The sequence below is a fragment of the Myxocyprinus asiaticus genome, chromosome 32, assembly GCF_019703515.2.
Source record: "Myxocyprinus asiaticus isolate MX2 ecotype Aquarium Trade chromosome 32, UBuf_Myxa_2, whole genome shotgun sequence".
In the NCBI taxonomy this organism is placed as follows: Eukaryota; Metazoa; Chordata; class Actinopteri; order Cypriniformes; family Catostomidae; genus Myxocyprinus; species Myxocyprinus asiaticus.
The window spans coordinates 36,686,934-36,707,416 of NC_059375.1; the positions used below are offsets into that span (position 1 = coordinate 36,686,934).

At 37.6% G+C, this 20,483-nt stretch overlaps 2 protein-coding genes across 5 annotated transcripts in view; one reads left to right on the forward strand and one right to left on the reverse strand.

The window, feature by feature from the left end:
- Positions 1–20,483, reverse strand: part of LOC127423658 (uncharacterized) — a 622,288-nt gene that overhangs the window by 516,980 nt on the left and 84,825 nt on the right. The window lies entirely within an intron of this gene.
- The window catches only part of LOC127423652 (protein tweety homolog 2-like), a 107,000-nt gene that overhangs the window by 1,714 nt on the left and 84,803 nt on the right, over positions 1–20,483 (forward strand). The window lies entirely within an intron of this gene.

Genomic DNA, 20,483 nt, shown 5'->3' on the forward strand with positions numbered 1-20,483 from the left:
TAAGTTGGATGAGTAAGTGTTTGTCTTGGAATATCAAATCCATTAAATACGATTGCTCAAAGTCTCATTTACCTCCACGTCTACTTTGCATTTCATCTCCCCATTGCAGAATAGTTAATTTTAAGCTTTATATACACTGCCTGGCCAACAAAACAAAAAAAAGTCTCTGGGTTTAAATAAGCAAATACATAAGAGCCTACGATTGGATCATTATTGCAGTGATAAATATGTTTCAGCTGGCAACAATTCTTTTAACCCTAACTGATGCAGTGTGTAGCTTCTCATTTCTTAAACAACCATGTCGGAAGATGTATCCCGGGGTCGTGGAAAAGATGTTACGGTGTTTCAGAAGGGGCAAATTATTGGCCTGCATCAAGCAAAGAAAAATAAGGAGATTGCTGAAATCACTGGAACTGGGTGAAGAACTGTCCAACGCATTATTAAAACCTGGAAGGATAGTGGTGAACCGTCAGCTTCGCGGAAGAAATGTGGACGGAAAGAAATCTTGAATGATCGTGATCGGAGATCACTAAAAAAATCAACAGCAGAACTCACGGCTATGTTTAACAGTTAAAGTAAGAGAGACGACAATTTACAGGATTGGGACTAAACAGCTGTGTGGCCACAAGAAAGTCACTTGTTAGTGAGACTAATCGGAAACAACTTCCATTTGCTAGGGAGCATAAAGATTGGACTGTGGAGCAATGGAAAAGGTCATGTGTTCTGATAAGTCCACATTTACCCTATTCCAAAGGGCGTCAGGGTAAGAAGGGAAGCGCATGAATCGATGCACCCGTCATGCATAGTGCCCACTGTACAAGCCTCTGGAGGCAGTGTTATGATCTGGGGTTCTTCAATTGGTCAGGACTAGGCTCAGCAACGTTATGGCATTAAAAATGAAGACAGCTGACTACCTGAATGTACTGAATAACCAGGTTATCCCATCAATGGATTTTTTTCCATCCCTGAAGGCATGGGCATATTCCAGGACGACAATGCCAAGATTCATTGGGTGCAATTTGTGAAAGAGTGGTTCAGGGAGCATGAAGAATCATTTTCACACATGAATTGGCCACCACAGAGTCCTGACCTGAACCCCATTGAAGGTCTTTGGGATGTGCTGGAGAAAACTTTATGGAGTGGTTCGAATCTCCCGTCATCAGTACAAGATCGTGGTTAAAAATTAATGCAACTCTGGATGGAAATAAATGTTGTATAATAAAAGGTTTTCGAAACAATGCCATAATGAATGAGCACCATAATCAAAGTTAAAGGTGGTCCAACAAAATATTAGAGTATGCAACTTTTTTTTTTTTTTTTTTTGGCTAGGCAGTGTACATGTGTATTTATAATGAACTACTACTACTGTGAACTACAAACTCTTGAGATTTCAATCCTCAAGACCTGCATCAATAAGAAACACCTGTTTTTTTTTTTTTTGTCTCTGTCCATGGTGCTTTAAATAGCAGGAACTGTAAACTGTTTCTTTATGGTCACTGAAGCCAAAAAATGACTACTATGAAAATACGTTTTGTTTCCCCCAATGTTTAAATACGCTCTCCTGTCTTGGTATAATATGAGGAGGCAACTACAATGAATTCGTAAGTTGATTTGCCAAAGTAAGCATTTTGGCTCTGTGGAGCTATCAAAACATTGCTCTGTTTGTTTGAGCATCCCGAGCAACCCAAAATAGCAACTTGGCTTAACCAATTCTGTTAGTTTGGGGTGGAATATCTGATTGATGACTAATGGGAAACGGGCAGTGTTTAAGAACCTGTTTGAAAAGTCATTATTTTTGCAATTCCGTTTGGTGTCACTAGTGGCACAGAAATTACACACCGCTTTACTAGCGGCACCAAACGGAATAAAAAAAAAAAAAAAGTATGTTTTCAAACATCCTTTGCAAACACTCCTTAGAGTCATCATGCCCTTTCACACTCTCTGATTCCCTATGAACAAAAAGGCCATACTAAATAAAAGGTGATAAATGTTTAACGTCATAATAAACAAGACCACTATAGCAGAATCACACCAGACAAAGTGTGGCAGAGGAGTCAGTTCTTCCGATAACATTGCCGGATTAAACGGCAGCTGGGTGTGTGGGGGATTTAGCACATGAGGTTGGATGGTTCTTCTGGTAACTAGTAAGCATAACGATACATATTCAGAGTATTTTACTAATCTGGAACTCTACAGTAATGAGCTAACTTGTATGGCGATACCTTGAGTGCAGCTTACCTGCCAAGAAGCAACTTGGCAAATTTGGCTTCTCCATCTAACCCCAAAAATTCCCTCAAAGTCCTTACCATGTCAGTGTGATGCCATTGTTCACTCTGGTTTTACTCCATTATCTGTGTCTTGTGGCCAGTCTTCAAATTTTGGCTTTAACATCTGAACCAGGCGAAGCTAAATTTATTTTCCTCTGTACACATCTGCTATGGATGTTCATATTCTCCCAGCTGATATGTCGCCATGCCCCAGACTCACTCTATAGGTTGAGCTAGAAAGGTAGGGCTGAGCAGACCGCTCAAAATATAAACATCAATGTTTTGATAGCGCCTGGGAGGCTCTATCTTTTGGGGTAAACCCACGAATGGCTTTCTTATAGTTGTCAATTAACAATAAACTGTGATAGTAGAATGTATTTTGACATAAAGTTACGTACTTCACCTTTAAGAACAAAACAGAACAAAAACGCATTTCACGGCAGAACAGTTAAACTGTTAGAGTGCAGTTAGTCTGCATCCAGAAGTAAAAATTAAATTTTCTTCCAAAGGGTAATTGATTTTTAACTATAACTGCTAAATCTTTAAATACAGACCTTATTCACAGCAGCACCATCCTTGATTTTTGATGGGAATGACAACGAGGCTGTGAGGACAGACATACAGTCTCTTCAATGGGTTGTACTGCAGTTTAAAGTGTTTTTGGATCGTTCCGTGGACAAAACATTTAAAAAACATCTTTTCAAGAACTTTCAGTAGACACAAAACTCCAGACAACATGAGTTCAGATCAGATGTGATCTAGCAGCTTTTTACAGTTTTATACTCTTCGTGCCATTGAAGAGATGGTAATTCTATACCTCACAGCCTTGTTGTCTTTACCATCAACAAATCAAAGATGTCGCTACTGTGAATAAGGTCCATCATGATCTGTTGAAGCTATCAGTCTGCATTAATTCAGCTTCAAGAACTACACTACCCATGATCCTGAGGGGGAAAATCCACCAATCATAGAATCAGTGGCAAACAAAGAGTGCCAAAAAAGCCCTGCAGCAACCGGCCACTTCCATGACGTGCTTTAAATGACCAATTAAAGTTGGTCTCCCTGCATTGTCAGACTACTTATGTTAGCTAATATAATTCTTAATATTTTGCAATGAACTTTAAATATATTGTTTCTATACTTATCAACAACTTTAAATCAGTAGTTTCTATTTTTGTATAGTTTTTAATTAGATTGTCAGTGCTTCAAGGGATTGTAGTTCATTACCTCACTGTCTTGTATACAGTGTTTTACTTTTGGCTTTTTGTCTGATTTTCAAATATTTGCTGGGGGTGTAAGATCAGGCTCTCATGCTCTGTCCTCTACCGTCAAAGGGGTGTTTTCATATGGCCTGAGGGATCCCCCTTCATAACCCATTTTCCCCCAGTTTGTGAATCTAAATGCTTGGTTCCATCTGACGCTGTTGTTTGAATCCTTGTATAGCTCTTCAGCTGAACAGGAAACAGTGGAGGGGGTGATTATCTCTTTCCTCTCTGGAGAGAATGTGAATATGAGCTCTGTGCTAAGCTGGAAAAATGTAGTGCTTCATATGTAATTGCGAACATTTATTATGAGAACCAGGCTGATAATATTTTTTCAATAGTAACCTATGGTGTTTAATCTGTCTAGTAGTTTTGCTTACACCAAATATTTAAAATGGTTAGAGATGGCTTCCATTGCTTGCTCTAAATTTGTTCCAGTCACATGATTTGGGGTCATTCTGTGTCAACTTAACTGGAGGTCCCTGACATCAAATTATGTTTTTATTTTTTTTACTGGATAAAGAAGTACATGCCATGGATCAATATTTACTGAGTAATCCGTTATTTTGTAGAGGGGAGCTAAAAAGAAAAATTTTGCCTATGATTTTGGAGCAAAACTACAGTTCTAAAAAATAACCATAGAAAGGTGGCAGCCTCATTATTTGTATTTATTCTTTGCACAGAGATAGGTAGGTCTATTACTTCAGAAATCAGTTGAATTCAGCACCCCTTGTTGCATTATACGCCAGAGTCCAAAATGTAAAAAAAACTTTGTTTTTCCAAAGTTGAAGTGCCTATACAGTGTTTCCCACAGGATTTTGTGACACTATGGTGGGTGGACCTTGGACCCTCTAAGGGGGTCCAGGGGCATGGTCCGCCTGAAGAAAATTTTGAACATTATAAAGTTAAATGCATCAATCTGGTGCACATTGAGAGCAAAATTAAAAGGCTAGATCTATGAAAAAGTTTGTACTCTTGTAAAAAAGTTTGTGCTCTAGTAGTCATTTAATCATAAAGTACCTGCCCTGCTGCCCCTCTCTGAATATCTGTCCCTCAATGAGAGTCAGCTGAGGCTGTCTCTCTTGCTGCCCCTGCTGTCTCTTCTGCTACAAAGGAACAAGTAACATTAAAATTCCACTGTTACTCCAGTTTATTTCTTGACAAAAGGCTATGAATAATCTGTTTGGCTATTGACTTGCCATCTAACTATGCTAGCTATCCTAGACAGCTACCTCTGTAGCTGTTTCTTCCTCATCTGGTGGTGGATTTCGCTCTCTCTTCTTGAAATATAAAAAAAATGTGCATGATCTGAAAATCAAGGGTACAAACATTAAGCTTAAAACAGCAGCGTTACTTCAACTTGATAAGTTAACATTACAAATAGCCTAACGTTACATGATGAGCCAACTTGCTCCTCGGATGCTGAAAATAGTTACGTTGTCAGAGCCACTGGTAATAACATTAACGTTAGATAATTAGCTAACATAGCTAGCTAGATATAATGTTACATACGTTATACATTGTTTTTCACGACAAGCAGCCGGATATGTCAGTCGACATAAGCGAGGAGACTGACAGCTTATGTCGTTAGCTAACTTGGCTAACATTAGATTAACGTTAATTATCAATGATAATTTCTGCAGTAATGTTATCTGTTTGCGGTCATACACTGATAAAATTGTGTTTGGACTAGTGGATAACTGCAGTGGATACTGTAACGTTAGATAACATTACTTACCCCAAATTATGTTGTGTCCTCAAAATGCTTTGGTGTCCCGGATGCAGCCAGTGTGTGTGTGTGTGTGTGAGCATGCGCGCATACGGGGTTTGGGGTTGACAAAATAGACTGTGACAGAACAAACTTTACTTTTTGCATCTTCATATTTAAGGCCCTATATGGTTAAATCCAGACATATGGGGTTCTCTGTGTGGCTCTATGAATAAATTACTCAGAACTAAGATCTGAACCAGAATCTAAAAGGATATTAAGAGATCTTTAATACTTCTTCAGTCCCTCCCTAGCATTCTATCTAACATCATCTTATGTGTTCCACAGAAGAAAGTCAAACGAGTTGGGGAAAAATGACAAAATCTTTGGGAGAACTATCCCTTTAACTAAATCATGGCTATTCTGGATTTTTGCTGTAGTCAGTATTTTAGTAAATAAAGATATTTTTGCTTCATATCTAGAGCTAGATACTCTTAAGCAGGTCCAAATAAAATCAGATGACTTTGTATTGTATTTACTGTGCTGATTTTGGGGTAAATTTGTGGAATGGATTTACAAATGGTAAAATGTGTTAAACAGTGCTGAGAGTACTAGCCTAGATTTGTACTGGTATCTAAAAACATTATCAAAGTAGTCAACAAATATTTAATGAATGAACATGCAATGGGCGGAGGTTGTGGAGCACTTTGTGGATGATGGAAATCTGAACATTAGAACATCATGTCAAGAAAGGACCAATCATCATGTTCTCCTCTGGCTATGCCTGGATGGATATGTGTTTTGCGTTGGATGGGTCACAGGGCATCTGTCCATATGATTCGCCTATTGCCTGCGGGGATGAATCGCTAACAGCTGTTTTCTTCTCTATATCCTCCACTGAGAAAGCATCTGTTTGGTTCACACCGTAAAGGGTTGCTTGTGTCACATATGTTTAGTTTAAGACCGCTGTAGACATTTATTTGCAGTGCAGTGTTCTGGTTAGATTTATTTTGCGTTTTTTAATACAATTACATTTTTAACTACATTTATTTTTCATTTTCTAAAGAAATACGAATAGTTCTTGCCAGTGGCAAACTTGCCGCCATGATAGGGGTGTTTTCTGGGTGGTTGGGAGGTTGCCATAATTTGAGGTATCATTTGTGCCTGTCACACAAACAGTGTTCTGAAGCTCTTAAGTTTAAGACTTAAGAGTTAGGGGTTTGTTGAAAGTTTGAACCCTGAGGAATAGTAAAAGTGATGCTTGCCTTAGCAAACACCGCTAAGAAAGTATGAAAGAGGAAGGCCATTATTCTCAAAGACTGATGGGAGAGATCAGTGTTAGTCACTAGCTGAGCCATACAACAGTTCCCAGTCATCTGACATCTGAATCATCTGATCTTCAGGTGATTTACTTTCTGGTGTTTTTATTTGTCTCTCTCTCTCTTTGGGGAGCATTATTGTGCTATTGCTTATGAGATGGATGATAAGGAAGGAACTTTATAAAATATCCTGTTGTGTGTCAGGCTGCACACTGTAAACGTTTCAAACCAGTCTTACAACTGCTAAAAGAAAACAAATTACTCCATGTGACTGATAAAAAATGACAACAGACCATAGTCTTATAGTTTAGTATTTATGCTGCATTTCATCAAACTTGGATTTCAATTCCGATTCCAGTGTAACTATTCCAGTTCTTTTAACAATTCTTTTATTTAGCGGCATCTCCCATAAGACATGTTTGCATTGGTTCAGCTGCATTTACCTTCCTTAAGGTAAGGAAGATTGGTCACATCTGCGAGAAAAATTCTTCGGAAGTCCATCTTGCGAAATTAGGGCTGTAACAATTATGCCATTTGGCTGACGATTAATTGACAAACAAATAATTGTGATTATGACAATTAATTGTCTGTTTTAGAGCTCTCACGATTATGGTGATTAATTGTCTGTTTTAGGGCTTTCACAATTATGACGATTGGGCTAATTGTCATACAAATCAGTATGCTTCTGTCATGGGTGAATGTGTGCTTCATAAACATTAGTAGTCATTTATTCATATTTTACTTTTGCATAATTTACTTGGACATTGAAAATAATTAGAGCTGTCAGAATTAACGCATTAAAGCATGCATTTAATTTAAAAGGTTTAATGCATTAAATTCTCTTAATCGTGATTAACGCATTTACAGCATAAACACTGGTGTGAGAGGCGGAACCTTTGTAATGTGTCCGCCCGGAGTCATAACGCTGACGCACACACCACAAACAGACATACAACAGTGCCAGAGAGAGAGAGCCTACAAGCTTAGCATAAAACAGCATAATGCTGCAGTCCTATAGACATTCTATGGGCGGTCGTGAAATGCTAGCTGACTGTTACACTCTCTCCTATAATAGAGCCGCAGAGGTTGTTATCTCGATAAATACAAGAATCTCTGACAGCGCTTCCCTGTCAGGGATAAAATGATGGAGAAAGGACCTCTTATGCTGCATTCCATTCAAGTCGGATGTGAGCTATTCCTACTTTATATCTCCGATCTCCGACCGTAAATGCATTACATTGCCCGATATTTGGAAAATTACATTTTAAGGAAATAAAACTACAATGCTCCCGTTATCTTAGCAGGGGTTCGACTATTACCAGAGACGTCTTCTAGGCAACCCAACTGATAAACAATAATGCAGCGCTAGCATTTGTGCTACAGGTGTACGATCATCAATAAAAGAGTTTAATTTAACACCAGTTTCTGCAGGTGTTTGTTAAACAAGCTTTAATATCTTCTAATATGGAAACTTGAACTCATTTATCGATATTACTTGATAAAGTGAATGTTTATCACTTACTTTGTATATCTCCCTGGGTGCCGACGTGTTTGTGTGAAGTCACGCACCTGCATCTCTGTGAAATCGATGTTGAAAATTTCAGCACAAACTTCCAAGTTGGAATTCTGACTTCAAGTGGCGTTCCATTGCACGTCTTCTAGTAGGAAGTTGGAAAATCCTACCTTCCATGTTGAATGGAAGGCAGCATTAGCTCTATTTGATGTACAAAACAAGCCCAGATGGGACTTGTGATAGAAATCAAGTATTTTTCAACCTATGTAAGGCATATTTTAATTACCACAGAAGCACACCAAATCTTAACTTTCATCAAAATGCAAAAAGAGATGTGTTTGTTTGCAAGCACTTTCATGGTGAGTTCAAAGCAGTACTCGATGCTGGTGTTAACGCTCTGACACGAATCATGAACGCAGCTTCACAATTGCTGTAATAAAGCGGATAGCCACAGTCTACCAGCTGATTAATATTGTGGAGGAAAAGAGTTTAAGAGATTTAATGCCCATTGCAATGAAAATAAAACCAATGTGGGGAGACTATTTGTTCAATTAGTCAAACTTCCACTTAGAATTTGGGAAACGTTTAATGTTACTTGAATTGGTGATATTTTAGTGCATTTCTACCTTGTGTAAGGCTTTGTTTGGAAAATGTTAATAAAGCATTATATTGCTACATATTTAGGGTGACCATACGTCCTCTTTTTCCCAGAAATGTCCTCTTTTTCGGACCTCAAAGCTTCCGGATGGGATTTCTAAATTTGCGAAAATGTCAGGGATTCGGCTTTAGTTGCATTATGATGTGCATCTGGTCTAATACTTCATTGTGTGTGTGCGCGCGCATATTTGCATTGCTTTAACCCCTCTTTGTAAGTCCCGCCTTCTCATACACCAATTGGTCGATTATAAGAGGCTTGCAGCAATTATTGGCCCAATTCCTGCCTGTCAATCTCTCCGCGAACGCACGAAGCACTGGTGTGTTTGGCATCAAACAGTTGCTTGACAGTAGCAGCAAATGACAAATGAGTGGAAACAGTGCCCAAACGAAAGTGCATATATATATATATATATATATATATATATATGTTATGCTAATAGAGTGTCTTTTTCACTGTATTAAAGTTTGCATAGTAACACTGTTTTGAACCCTATATCCCCCCTATAGGAATATGGTCACCCTAACATACTGGGTACAGTTCATAAAATATGCACTTTTCTCCACTGTATTACACCCTGTACAGCTGAAAACATCTTGCTTTACAACTCTCTTTTGGCAACACATCCATTTTCCATCTTGCAGTAGAAGTAGAGAATAGACTATCAGAGGTATTTTATTATGGTGTTCTGTCCATATAGGTGGAAGACAAGAGACGTAAAAAAAAAAATCACTTACTTCTGGTGTGTGTGAGTGTGTCTGTGTGTATATATATGAATTAGAACCGGTTCTCGATTCCCAACTCTATACACACATCTGGAATCATACATATTTTTTACTTTGCTCTCTGGTCTGTCAGAGCCTCATCTAATGCAGAGGCGTAAAACTATCAAATGTTTCTACTCACCTACTAGCTCTTCCTTTTCTTCATTCTTTGCTTTGTGTTCATTGTCTAAGTCTTTGTTTTCTTTTTGTGTCTTTTGACTGTAGTTCTGCTTCTCTGTTTCTGTTGTACATCTACTTTTGGCATAGTCTTCTATCTTTCTCTCTCTCTCTCTCTCTCTCTCTCTCTCTTCCGCCCTCCTCATCTTATTGTTTCTTTTTATAGACCAAATAGGCCTCTTTACATCCCTCATAAATGAACATGAAGTGGAAGGAACCGTTTAACGGCCAAGATGTTTGTGATGCAGCTTTCTTAGAATTGTGACCGTCAAGAGAAAAGATGCATCGAAATCAGCCAATTACAGGCAGAACAGAGCCATTGTTGGACTTAAAACTGAAAACATTTACTGAAAAACAGCCACTGGAACAGTCTGGTCTTGCATAGTGCCTGAACAGTGTTTTAAAGTGCATTTTTGCACCTTTGCACCTATAAATCTGTTGAATGATCACTCAAAAAGCAACAGTTTTTTAATAAAGCTTAAGCAATGTTTGCACACAAGCCAGAATTGATTGTGAGTCATAAGTCTTGTGGGAATTTTAGAAAATAGCCAACATCATGCCTTGTGATTTATTTTTCTTTCAGTATCTATATGTGTAATTTCCCCTCTGCTCATGCTCATGAAGGGTAGTCAACAATTCAGTTCAACAATCCAGAAAGTTGAATATTTTCCCTTTATTAGTGAATATTTTTTTGTTTTGTTTTTAGAAGCGTAATCCTCTCAAAAGTAAACACTAAATTAAGTCTCTAAATGTCTATATATTAACATAATGTAGAACATTACTTTATAGACTGCGATATTCATTATTTTAGACATGCCCAGCTTTATTTAGAACCTAGCACTCAGATTTGCCCTTTTCTCTGTTAATATGAGTAGGTTATCTCTCTCCACATGGAATGTGAATGGGTTGGGGCACCCCATAAAAAGAAGGAAGGTTATTTCTTTTCTTAAGCGTAAGAAATATGATATAGTGTTTCTTCAAGAAACGCATCTTTCCCCGCAGGAAGCTGAAAAATTTGGGAAGATATGAGATGGACATATTTTCTTTAGTGCTGGCTCAAGTAATAGCAGGGGCATCATTATACTGATAAATAAACATCTACAATTCAAATGTCTCAAACAGATTAAAGATAAATTAGGAAGAGTCATTATTGTTGTAGGAGAAATTCAGGGGCAAATGCTGATTTTGGCTAGTATTTACCCACCTAACGCTGATGATCAGGGCTTTTTTATAGATCTTGAAGGGATGTTGCAAGCTGCTGGCACCCCTCATGATATAATATTGGGAGGAGACTTTTGATGGACTCATAGTGAAGCAAAAGTGTGTAAGCCCCCTAGAGCAACATTGACACTTTACAGGATGTGTAAAATCTTGGTCTTACAGATATTTGGAGACTTTTGAACCCATCTGGTAGGGACTATAAATTTTTTTCATCAGTCCATAAGATTTATTCTAGAATAGATTATTTATTTCATTTTTTTATATCGAAGTCCCTCATTTCATCTGTTGTTGATTGCTCAATTGGAAACATTTTAGTCTCAGATCACGCCCTGGTGAGTTTAGAGATGTTGCCACATATGGAGAAAAATAAATCATATAGTTGGCACTTTAATGTATCCCTTTTGCAAAACCCTGATTTCCAACAAATGTTAAAGACCGAAATCAGTGTTTATATGGAGACCAACTGGTCCTCAGTATCCTCTGTGGGCGTGGCTTGGGAGGCACTTAAGGTGGTTCTTAGGGGCCGGATCATTCAGTATGCCTCATTCATCAAAAAATCCAAAGCCCGAGAACTCGTGGAGTTGGAAGGGATTATTAAAAGTGCAGAGGCAGAGCTGAAGCACAGAATGTCGTCTGATGGCCTCAGAGAATTGACTCGATTGAAATACAGATATAATGCTATTTTGTCGCGGAAAGTGGAGTTTTGGTTATTCAGGGCAAGACAGTCATACTTTGAGTCGGGGGCCAAAGCAAGGAAGCTTTTGGCTAGATATATAAAACAGAGAGAGTCTTTTTCTACCATTCCCTCAGTGAAATCTGCTGGTGGTGAAATTTTTACTTCGGCCGTTGATATTAATAATGCCTTTAAAGAATTATATCTTGATATTTATAGTGATTTATTTTCATTCATATACAGTGAGGTCCAAAAGTCAAGAACTGGTTGAAACTCTTTAATTTTAACATGGAAATAAGCAAAGATTTTGGACTATTTTTGGAACAATTTAAAAAAAATGAAAAGTTGGTGTAAACTGAAGAAAATAAATATTTAAGACATTGCACCATGTTTGGGTCATTATTAGTCAAATGGAAGTAAATTTGTGTCATTGACCATTTTAGCTCTGGTACAGAAGGTCATATTGCCTTGCTGTTATTGAAGCACACATGATGCTCTTTTGAACATTCTCAAATCCATGCCAGCTCAAATGCATGGTATTCATTAAGCAAAATGGGGACATACCAAATAAATACTAATAAATTCTGAAATTCATGCATAACTTTAGTAAAAAGTTTAATTGAAAATGTTTATGCTGATAATATTATTGGTCATAAAACTTTATTAAATTGAACTCAGTTGTGCAGATGATGCTAGGAAACCAAAGAATGTGAGGTTCCTGGACGATTTTTCATAAAAACAGTGGGCAGCTTCACTATTTAGAAAAACTCATGCACAACTGTCACAAAAAGATAAAAACAGTTATTGATTATCGAGGAAGCAACACACCATAATAGCCCCTTTCCCCCATACAGTAGCGGTACTGCACACTCAGAGAGACTTTTACCTTTTGCATACACAAACAAAAGAACCCCCATAGTGATGTCATATAGTGTAGACCATTTTTCTTCTGACGTTGTTTGCATATGCAATTTTAAAGCAACAACAACACCAATGGAGGATGCCAGGATTGGAGCTACTGTACGCTTTTGTTAGGGCTGTTTTACATAAACTGTCTTCAGGTTACACTCTTTACACTGGGCGAGTGAGCCGTTCATGCGGTGCTGATTCCCTGAAGCCTTAAAATGCACTATACACCTCTTTATCAACACAATCTTTTACAATAAAGGTTTTTATGGCTCAAATTTAAATACTGTACTGAACTACTCATCCATTGACTGATTGGTTTCTGCATCATACGTGTTTGATCATATGTGCACTCAACTATATATATTCTCTTGAAATCACTGTGACTGGGCAGTATAATAGATGTTCTATTAATGTAAAAATCATTTATACACGAAACCGTCACACACTCTCCACACCTTCAGATGCTGTCACTTGAAGATGCCGAAAAGCATGTAACATGCAATGCTGTAGAGCCTGTCTCCCTCCCTCCCTCTCTCTCTCTCTCTCTCTCTTCCTCCCTCTCTGTCTTTTCTTCCTGTTCCCTCACTCATTCAGAGCTCATGACCCATTCTGCTTGGAGTTAACAATGTCTTAGCTGTGAGGGTGGGGAGGTTCTTCCAAACGCATTGTATTGGAAAAGCCACCTGAGGTTGTCCCCCAGTTCCTCACTCCCTTTCAAAGCAGTGTTGGGAAAGACAAGACAGAATATACTGAGCTTGACTGCACCCTTGAGGTTTAAAGAAGACCTTCCTAAAGGCTTGCCTCTGCTTTACTGTAAAACAGCAGTCATCCACACTCTCATGGCCTTTACTTCTTCCAACATGATTCGGAGGTTGCATTTTCACTCAAAAATAAAATATGTACCCCTCTGACGGTTAGGTTTAGGGTTGGGTTAGGGGGTAGAGTTCATAAAATATGCATTCCTGTTCACTGTTTTACATTTACAACTAAAAATACTTTCTTTTGGCACCACTCTGTGGACAAGCTGAAGGCTGAGCTCCAAAAAGGGCCGGTAGCTTCAAACCGCCAGGAAAATATACAGAGCCCCTAACATAACCCTAACACTAACCGTGTTTGGAGGTGTTGCCCCAGTTTGGAGATCTCCGGGCTACAGCTATACATCATTGGAGAAACTGGAGCACATATGTGCCCATACATTCAACAACACTTCCAGCTTCAGCCACTGGGGGCTGTGATTCGAATTTTGGTAAAAACAGACCTATTTCAGCAGCAAAATGACTAGATCGACTGTCACCAAATCACAGTGTGATCAATCTAGTCATTTTGTTCAGACAATGTACTTGATATCCAGTTGATATAGCTAGTAATGTATGTGTCAGTATGAGAGACTTTCACATACAACAATCAAGATTACACACAGATGGAGACGCATTCCAAAAATCAGATTTTAATAGCACTATAAAAGCACTTATGGATGTGGTTTGGATTGAATTTGCAAACATAATATAGACATGCAGACTACATAAAGACTTAAAGTACATGAAGAAGAGCAATGCTAACACTAGCTAGATAACTACTGAATGCCCCTTTAAGTACCGATGTTACAGTGTTGTTAGACGCTATACTGCCATCTTTTGACATGGATCAGCATGATGTCTCTGCTGCCCCTGTCAGCTTTGGAATATCATTTGCATCTGGAAAATGTTGGAGTTTAGAAATTACCTCAAAGTTATTTATTACTCCTATAATATAATTGCTTTTCCTAAAAACAAACGTCAGAAATCAAGTGAACATGCTTCTGTTGTAAAGGATAGAGTATTATTGTCCCTCATATCAATAATCTTTGGAGACTGTCTATGTTTCACGTTATTTCTAAAGACAGTTATTACGTTTATTAGAGAACTGCTTAGCATAATATAAACCTCAATTAGCTAGCTATACAGAATGTTATGGTAAAGGAAAGATTAGAATTGTTTTTGATGATCAAATTTAACATGTCCATGAATACTGTAGCAACCAACGTCATGGTTTACACAAAATCCACAACAATCGCTGTGCCAAACTACTTTGCTCTAAACGAATGAAGATGTAGATGCCTTACCGTTACCATTTTTTCGGTCTTCTTGCTTGAAGCAAGTTGCTTCAGATCTTTTTTTGCTTCTTCCGAAGTACAACTACTGGATCTTCTGTTGTCTCCGCTGCTAAAGCATGATAAATAAGTATGTTCCATTGTGTTCTGTCACCATGACAAATTCCTTGTGTGTGTAAGCATACTTGGCAATAAAGCTCATTCTGATTCTTTTCGCTCTTCGTATCACCAAACAACAATGTTCTAAGCATAGCCAAGCATATCTATCTACACAGGCGACAGCCAATGAGCACAGGGATTCTCTTCTTCAACGTTTAGTGAAACACCGCGGATCATGTGATTTCGACATGGTAAAACACATTGAAGGGGGTGACCCACACCATGTAGAATGAAACACTTTTTATAGAAAACTATAACGAATACAGTCTTCATCTCATGTGTGTACAACATTCGGATCAAACTTCACAAAAACACAATTCATTTGTTAATGTGTAAAACTTTTTAAATTGGCTCCAAACTACTGAATGCACCTTTTAAAAAAAAAAAAAAAAAAAGATTTTTTACTGCTTGTCTTAAATAAATAAATAAATAAAAAAAAAAAAAGCCTATTTGTCATTTTGGCAGCTTTTCTTCAACTGAGGTCTTGGATTTTACCTGGAGAGTGTATTAGCATACATATGAAGTTCTTGACTTTCTTTAATGACTTTTAAATGGCTTGCATTTCCCACAGTTTTAATACATGAATGTTGGCTTTCCCTCAGGCACATCACTCCAATTCATCGCATGAAATACGCATTTCTTTAACTCCCAGTGCATGAAACCATAAAACTGTAGACTTGTGTTGAGGAGGTTGAAGTCAATCATGTTTTTCACTTCTGTGAGTGAAGTTTTGTCTTAGCTCTCAGCTGACCATACTTTCTACACAGCTGTTCTCCACCTACTGTGACCATCACACAGCTGAAAGTTTGGCTAAGAACTTATACAGAAAGTACACTCACCACTGAGCTCAACAGAAAATGTCTGAATCCCAATTCGCATACTTCTACAAAGTATGAAAGTTTTTATTGCACTGGCAATGGTGAAAACTTAGACATAGCAACCATAATATAATTTTTTTTATATCAAAGATAGCATTGTGTGAGGAACAGGGTGGAAAAAAAGAATTTTATGGCTGTGTAGTCTGCCCTTTTACTCGTGATATGCGGAAGAGGGAATAAAAAACATTGTTGTAGCGCCTCTAGTGTTCATTTCGTCCAAAGTGATTACAACGAGCTACGCAAAAATCATTTTGCAAAAATGTAGGTATAGTAATGTGATTCTAAGAGACCAGGTTGACTAATCACTTGTTCAGACAAGCAAACTATGTAAACACTGAATGAGTATCATGTTAGAGGATCTTAGTTTACATTTTATAGTTGTCTTAAAGGAATTTCTAGAAATTGGGCATCTTGCCCTAACGGCCTGACCTGGGATCAGTTATCAATTTCATCCATGTAAAAATATTCTATCTAGGCCTGCGATAAGGGTCCTGAACTCCAGTATTTGGCTGTTGGTTGCCTGTGTGGAGATCTTCCTTCAGGCAACAAACTACTTGATTCTGGCCTGCTTGTACCTCAAAGTATAAAGGCTTTGTCTGTGATACCTCATTCACATTCAGTTTTATAGCAGATCTATTCAGGGGGATGGTATGATTGGCGTTTGAAAAGGCCGTTTTATCCAGGCCTGTGGCCAGCTATGCTCAGGTTGAGCATTTCAGTTACCCTAAGGGAATTTTTGTGTGTGAAAGTAGTGGAAACTGAAATGCAAACACAAAGCAGTTTACTGAATCACTGAACTGAAATAACCCTGGACTGTTTGTGTTGAAAGGTATGAAGAGTATTTGAATATGATAACAACCACTTACGAAAAGCTGGAAAACTTTTGTGGTTGATGTGGATGTGCCAAAATTGTTTTGAAATTGGATCCATGTATTAGATTCCAAACAGGCAACTTTGTGAATAATTTACCTTTAGCATTTGATATGCAGAAAACATTGTATTATGTGTTTGTATTATATACTGTATTTATATATTTGTTAAAACTTCATAATAACTTTCATTTATAAGTCATTAAAACATATAATGCAAGGCTGTCAAATTAGAAAAAAAGATTCACGCATTCAGAGTGAATGGGCCCTTAGGTGAAGGTCTTTGGCGGTTATGTCTTGACTATGATTTGCTCTTTATCAGTGTCTCGCTGCATAAGCATTACGTACTTATACAACTGTATGAAAAACACTGTGGTATCAGCATCTCGCTGCATAAGCATTTGGTATGTATATACAACTGTATTTAAAGAAAAGCACTGTGGTACCACTGTTATTATAAAGCTTTAGTCCATGGTAGTTATATGGCACCAGTATAGGCTACTGTGAAACACTAAGTTAACATAGAATGGTCTATTGAAGGAATTGGTTTTTTGTTTTGTTTTTTTTTTTGCACGCGAATTTCTCCTGTACTGACGGAGCCCCCCAGTGTAAGTTCTTTAATGCGCGCTGTAATTAAAAAAAAATTAAAAATCTTACCTTACACTTCACAGCAGATGCACTGGTGGACAGATTATATCACAGCAGGTGCACTGAAGGTCAGATTATATATTATCAAACATTTAATGTAGTTTTTAGATGTTTATAATAATTCTGATAGATAAGATGTAATTGCGAATGCACTTGCAGGCTATGTGCACGGCCATATTGTTTACATTGCAATGCAGCATGGGATTCTGAGTTCGCCATAGAAGCATAGAAGGTTCTAAAAACCTAGCCCTTCCACTTTCCCAGCACCGGAAGTGGTTAGAATGAGTGACGGACGGAATGGGAGAAGACTCGAGTGGATTGACTAGTTTGTATATTCTTTCTTTGAGGTCGAATGCCCACATCACTGCATCAAAACCGTGTGATCTAACGGTAACGGCTTTAAACTTTTGTTTCGAGATTGTTTGAATGTTTGTAACATATAAAAATAAAGATATTGTGATGTTAAAAAGACTATTTGAGCAGCTGGTTCATTATGACAACCACTTCAGTCCCTCTTTTGCTGGTAAACAGCAGCATGAATGCAGATCACACCAGTTTGATCATACGTGCGGAAGGGTTAATATTTGAGCATATGAATTGGCTAAATCTTTTGACTTTATAATTTTACACACATTTGTTAACAGCCAGATATGGTCTTTGTAATAAACAGTCGCTACAACACGGTGCTGGATTGGTTTTTATTGCTTTTTTGTGCCCTCTTGTGGATGTAGGATACAACGTTGATTTTAAAATCAAATGCCTTGTAGATTTCCCCACTATCTGAAATAATATTTCAGTAATTAGTAATATTTCAGTGAAAAATTTAAATTTAGTTTCTCAGCCCTGTTGACAGCCTTACTATAATCAATCAAATATATAAATAAATACAATCAAAATAATAGTTTATGCACATTAAAATAAGAACTTGAATGTACATTAACTATTGGTTTTCTAAGCTTACATGTTATGTTTTAAATGTATTATTTCATTATGACAATAACATTTTATACAAAGTCATTATTTACTTATCCCTATGTTGTTTAAAACATCTTTGCTGTTATTTTATTTCTGTGGAACACAAAAGGAGAATTGTTGTCAGTATGTCAACAATAGTCACTGTGAGCCAGTGGCGTAACTTGGATCTTATGGGCCCCAGTGCAAAGAACCTGTCGGGCCCACTCCTTGAGGAGCCTGGGTCATTTATCATCACCCGCCGGGCCCGCAGTCATTTTATGGTTCCTTTTTGGTAGACTGTTGCGGACCCCCTCTCACCCCGGCTCTAAGGCGGCTGCCCATCCTGCCCCGTAGTTACAGCTTGCAGGTTTGTAACGACATGAGGGTGAGTAAATAATGACAGAATTTAATTTTAGAGTGAAATATCCCTTCAAATTAGCAAGGTTTGACAATGCAGTCCCTTCAGAAAGCAGCATACTTTTCTGTGCTCATTAAAACATAGAATGTAAATAAGGCAATTGTTGCTGACAGGTCTTCCTCTAGTGTCTGAAAGGAAACCACCATTTCTGAAGCACTTTTTGTTGTTCATTACTTTCATCATTTTATTTATTTAGTCTGTTCATCTTTTCTTAGTATAGAGGGACGTCTGGGAGAAAGAAAAAGAAGGTGAGAGAGAATGTGAGAGGGCTACATTTAAGGTAGAAAGAAGGATGGGTGGTAGAAAAGGACACAAGGAAATGATGGGGGACAGTGAAGAGGTGGGGTAAACATTGGCAGAAGAGGAGGGGTGGGGAAGAGGCTGGAGAGAACGGTGTTAGAGAAACGAAATGGGAGGGACACAAGGGGGATGAAAGGAGTTCAGACAGAGGATTATGAGAAAGAGTAGCGTGGAAGTCTCCATGAAAGAGAAAAAAGACACAGTGCAGCCCATGTGAAGCCAATTTCTGCCTTTTGTCATCTATAACCACCCACTGTCTCTCTCTATCATAGAACAGTGCTGTGATTCACCAGGAATTAAAGTGCTCAACATCTCTTTTGTTCGATATAATAAAGTTTAATTTAAGCCTTAAAGAAATGAGCGTTGAAAACTGCAGATTTATTCAGAATGTGTTGAGATTGGCTTCTGCACATAAATTGTGAATCCTCTCTCAAAAGACTGTTTAGACTCTTAAATACAGTTATTAGTAGGGGTTTTCTAAGACAAGCATCACTATTAAAAGACTACCCTCAGGATATCCACAGTCATGGAAAACATCTGAATATCAAGGAATTTAAACATTTGGATTTTCCAAGCTTGGAAAAATCATGCAAGTGAATAAAAACGTATAAAGTCATGGACATTTCTAGAATGACTATAATAATAATATATTATATTTTATAATATACATGTTATGTATAAATCAGCTAGACATTGTGAGTGTAATCAGTAATATAGGTTTATTTAGCGCTTTCAATCGATTAAAAATTGTAATCAAATGAATTACTTTATATGCCAATCAATTAATAGAATAAATCGTAAATAATTGCAGACATCAATATTTGCCATGAGAGGCCCTTAAATAAAAATAATTCAATGTATTATGATTAAATATATTTAAATAATTATAAATATAATAAACAATGTGTGTGTGTGTGTGTGTGTGTGTGTGTGTGTGTGTGTGTGTGTGTGTGTGTGTGTGTGTGTACATATGTACACACACTCACACACACTCACACTGGTGGCCAAAAGTTTGGAATAATGTACAGATTTTGCTGTTTCGGAAGGAAATTGGTGCTTTAATTCACCAAAGTGGCATTCAACTGATCACAAAGTATAGTCAGGACATTACTGATGTAAAAAACAGCACAATCACTATTTGAAAAAAGTCATTTTTGATCAAATCTAGACAGGCCCCATTTCCAGCAGCCATCACTCCAACACCATATCCTTGAGTAATCATGCTAAATTGCTAATTTGGTACTAGAAAATCACTTACCATTATATCAAACACAGTTGAAAGTTTGGAATAATGTACAGATTTTTCTCTTATGGAAAAAAAAATGGGTACTTTTATTCACCAAAGTGGCATTCAACTGATCACAATGTATAGTCAGGACAATAATAATGTGAAAAATTACTATTACAATTTGAAAACAAAAAAATTCAGAACTTAAACTACTTCAAAGAGGTCTCATCAAAAAACCCTCCATGTGCAGCAATGACAGCTTTGCTGATCTTGGTATTCTAGCTGTCAGTTTGTCCAGATACTCAAGTGACATTTCACCCCACGCTTCCTGTAGCACTTGCTATAGATGTGGCTGTCTTGTCGTGCACTTCTCACGCACCTTACAGTCTAGCTGATCCCACAAATGCTCAATGGGGTTAAAGATCTATAACACTCTTTTCCAATTATCTGTTGTGCAATGTCTGTGTTTCTT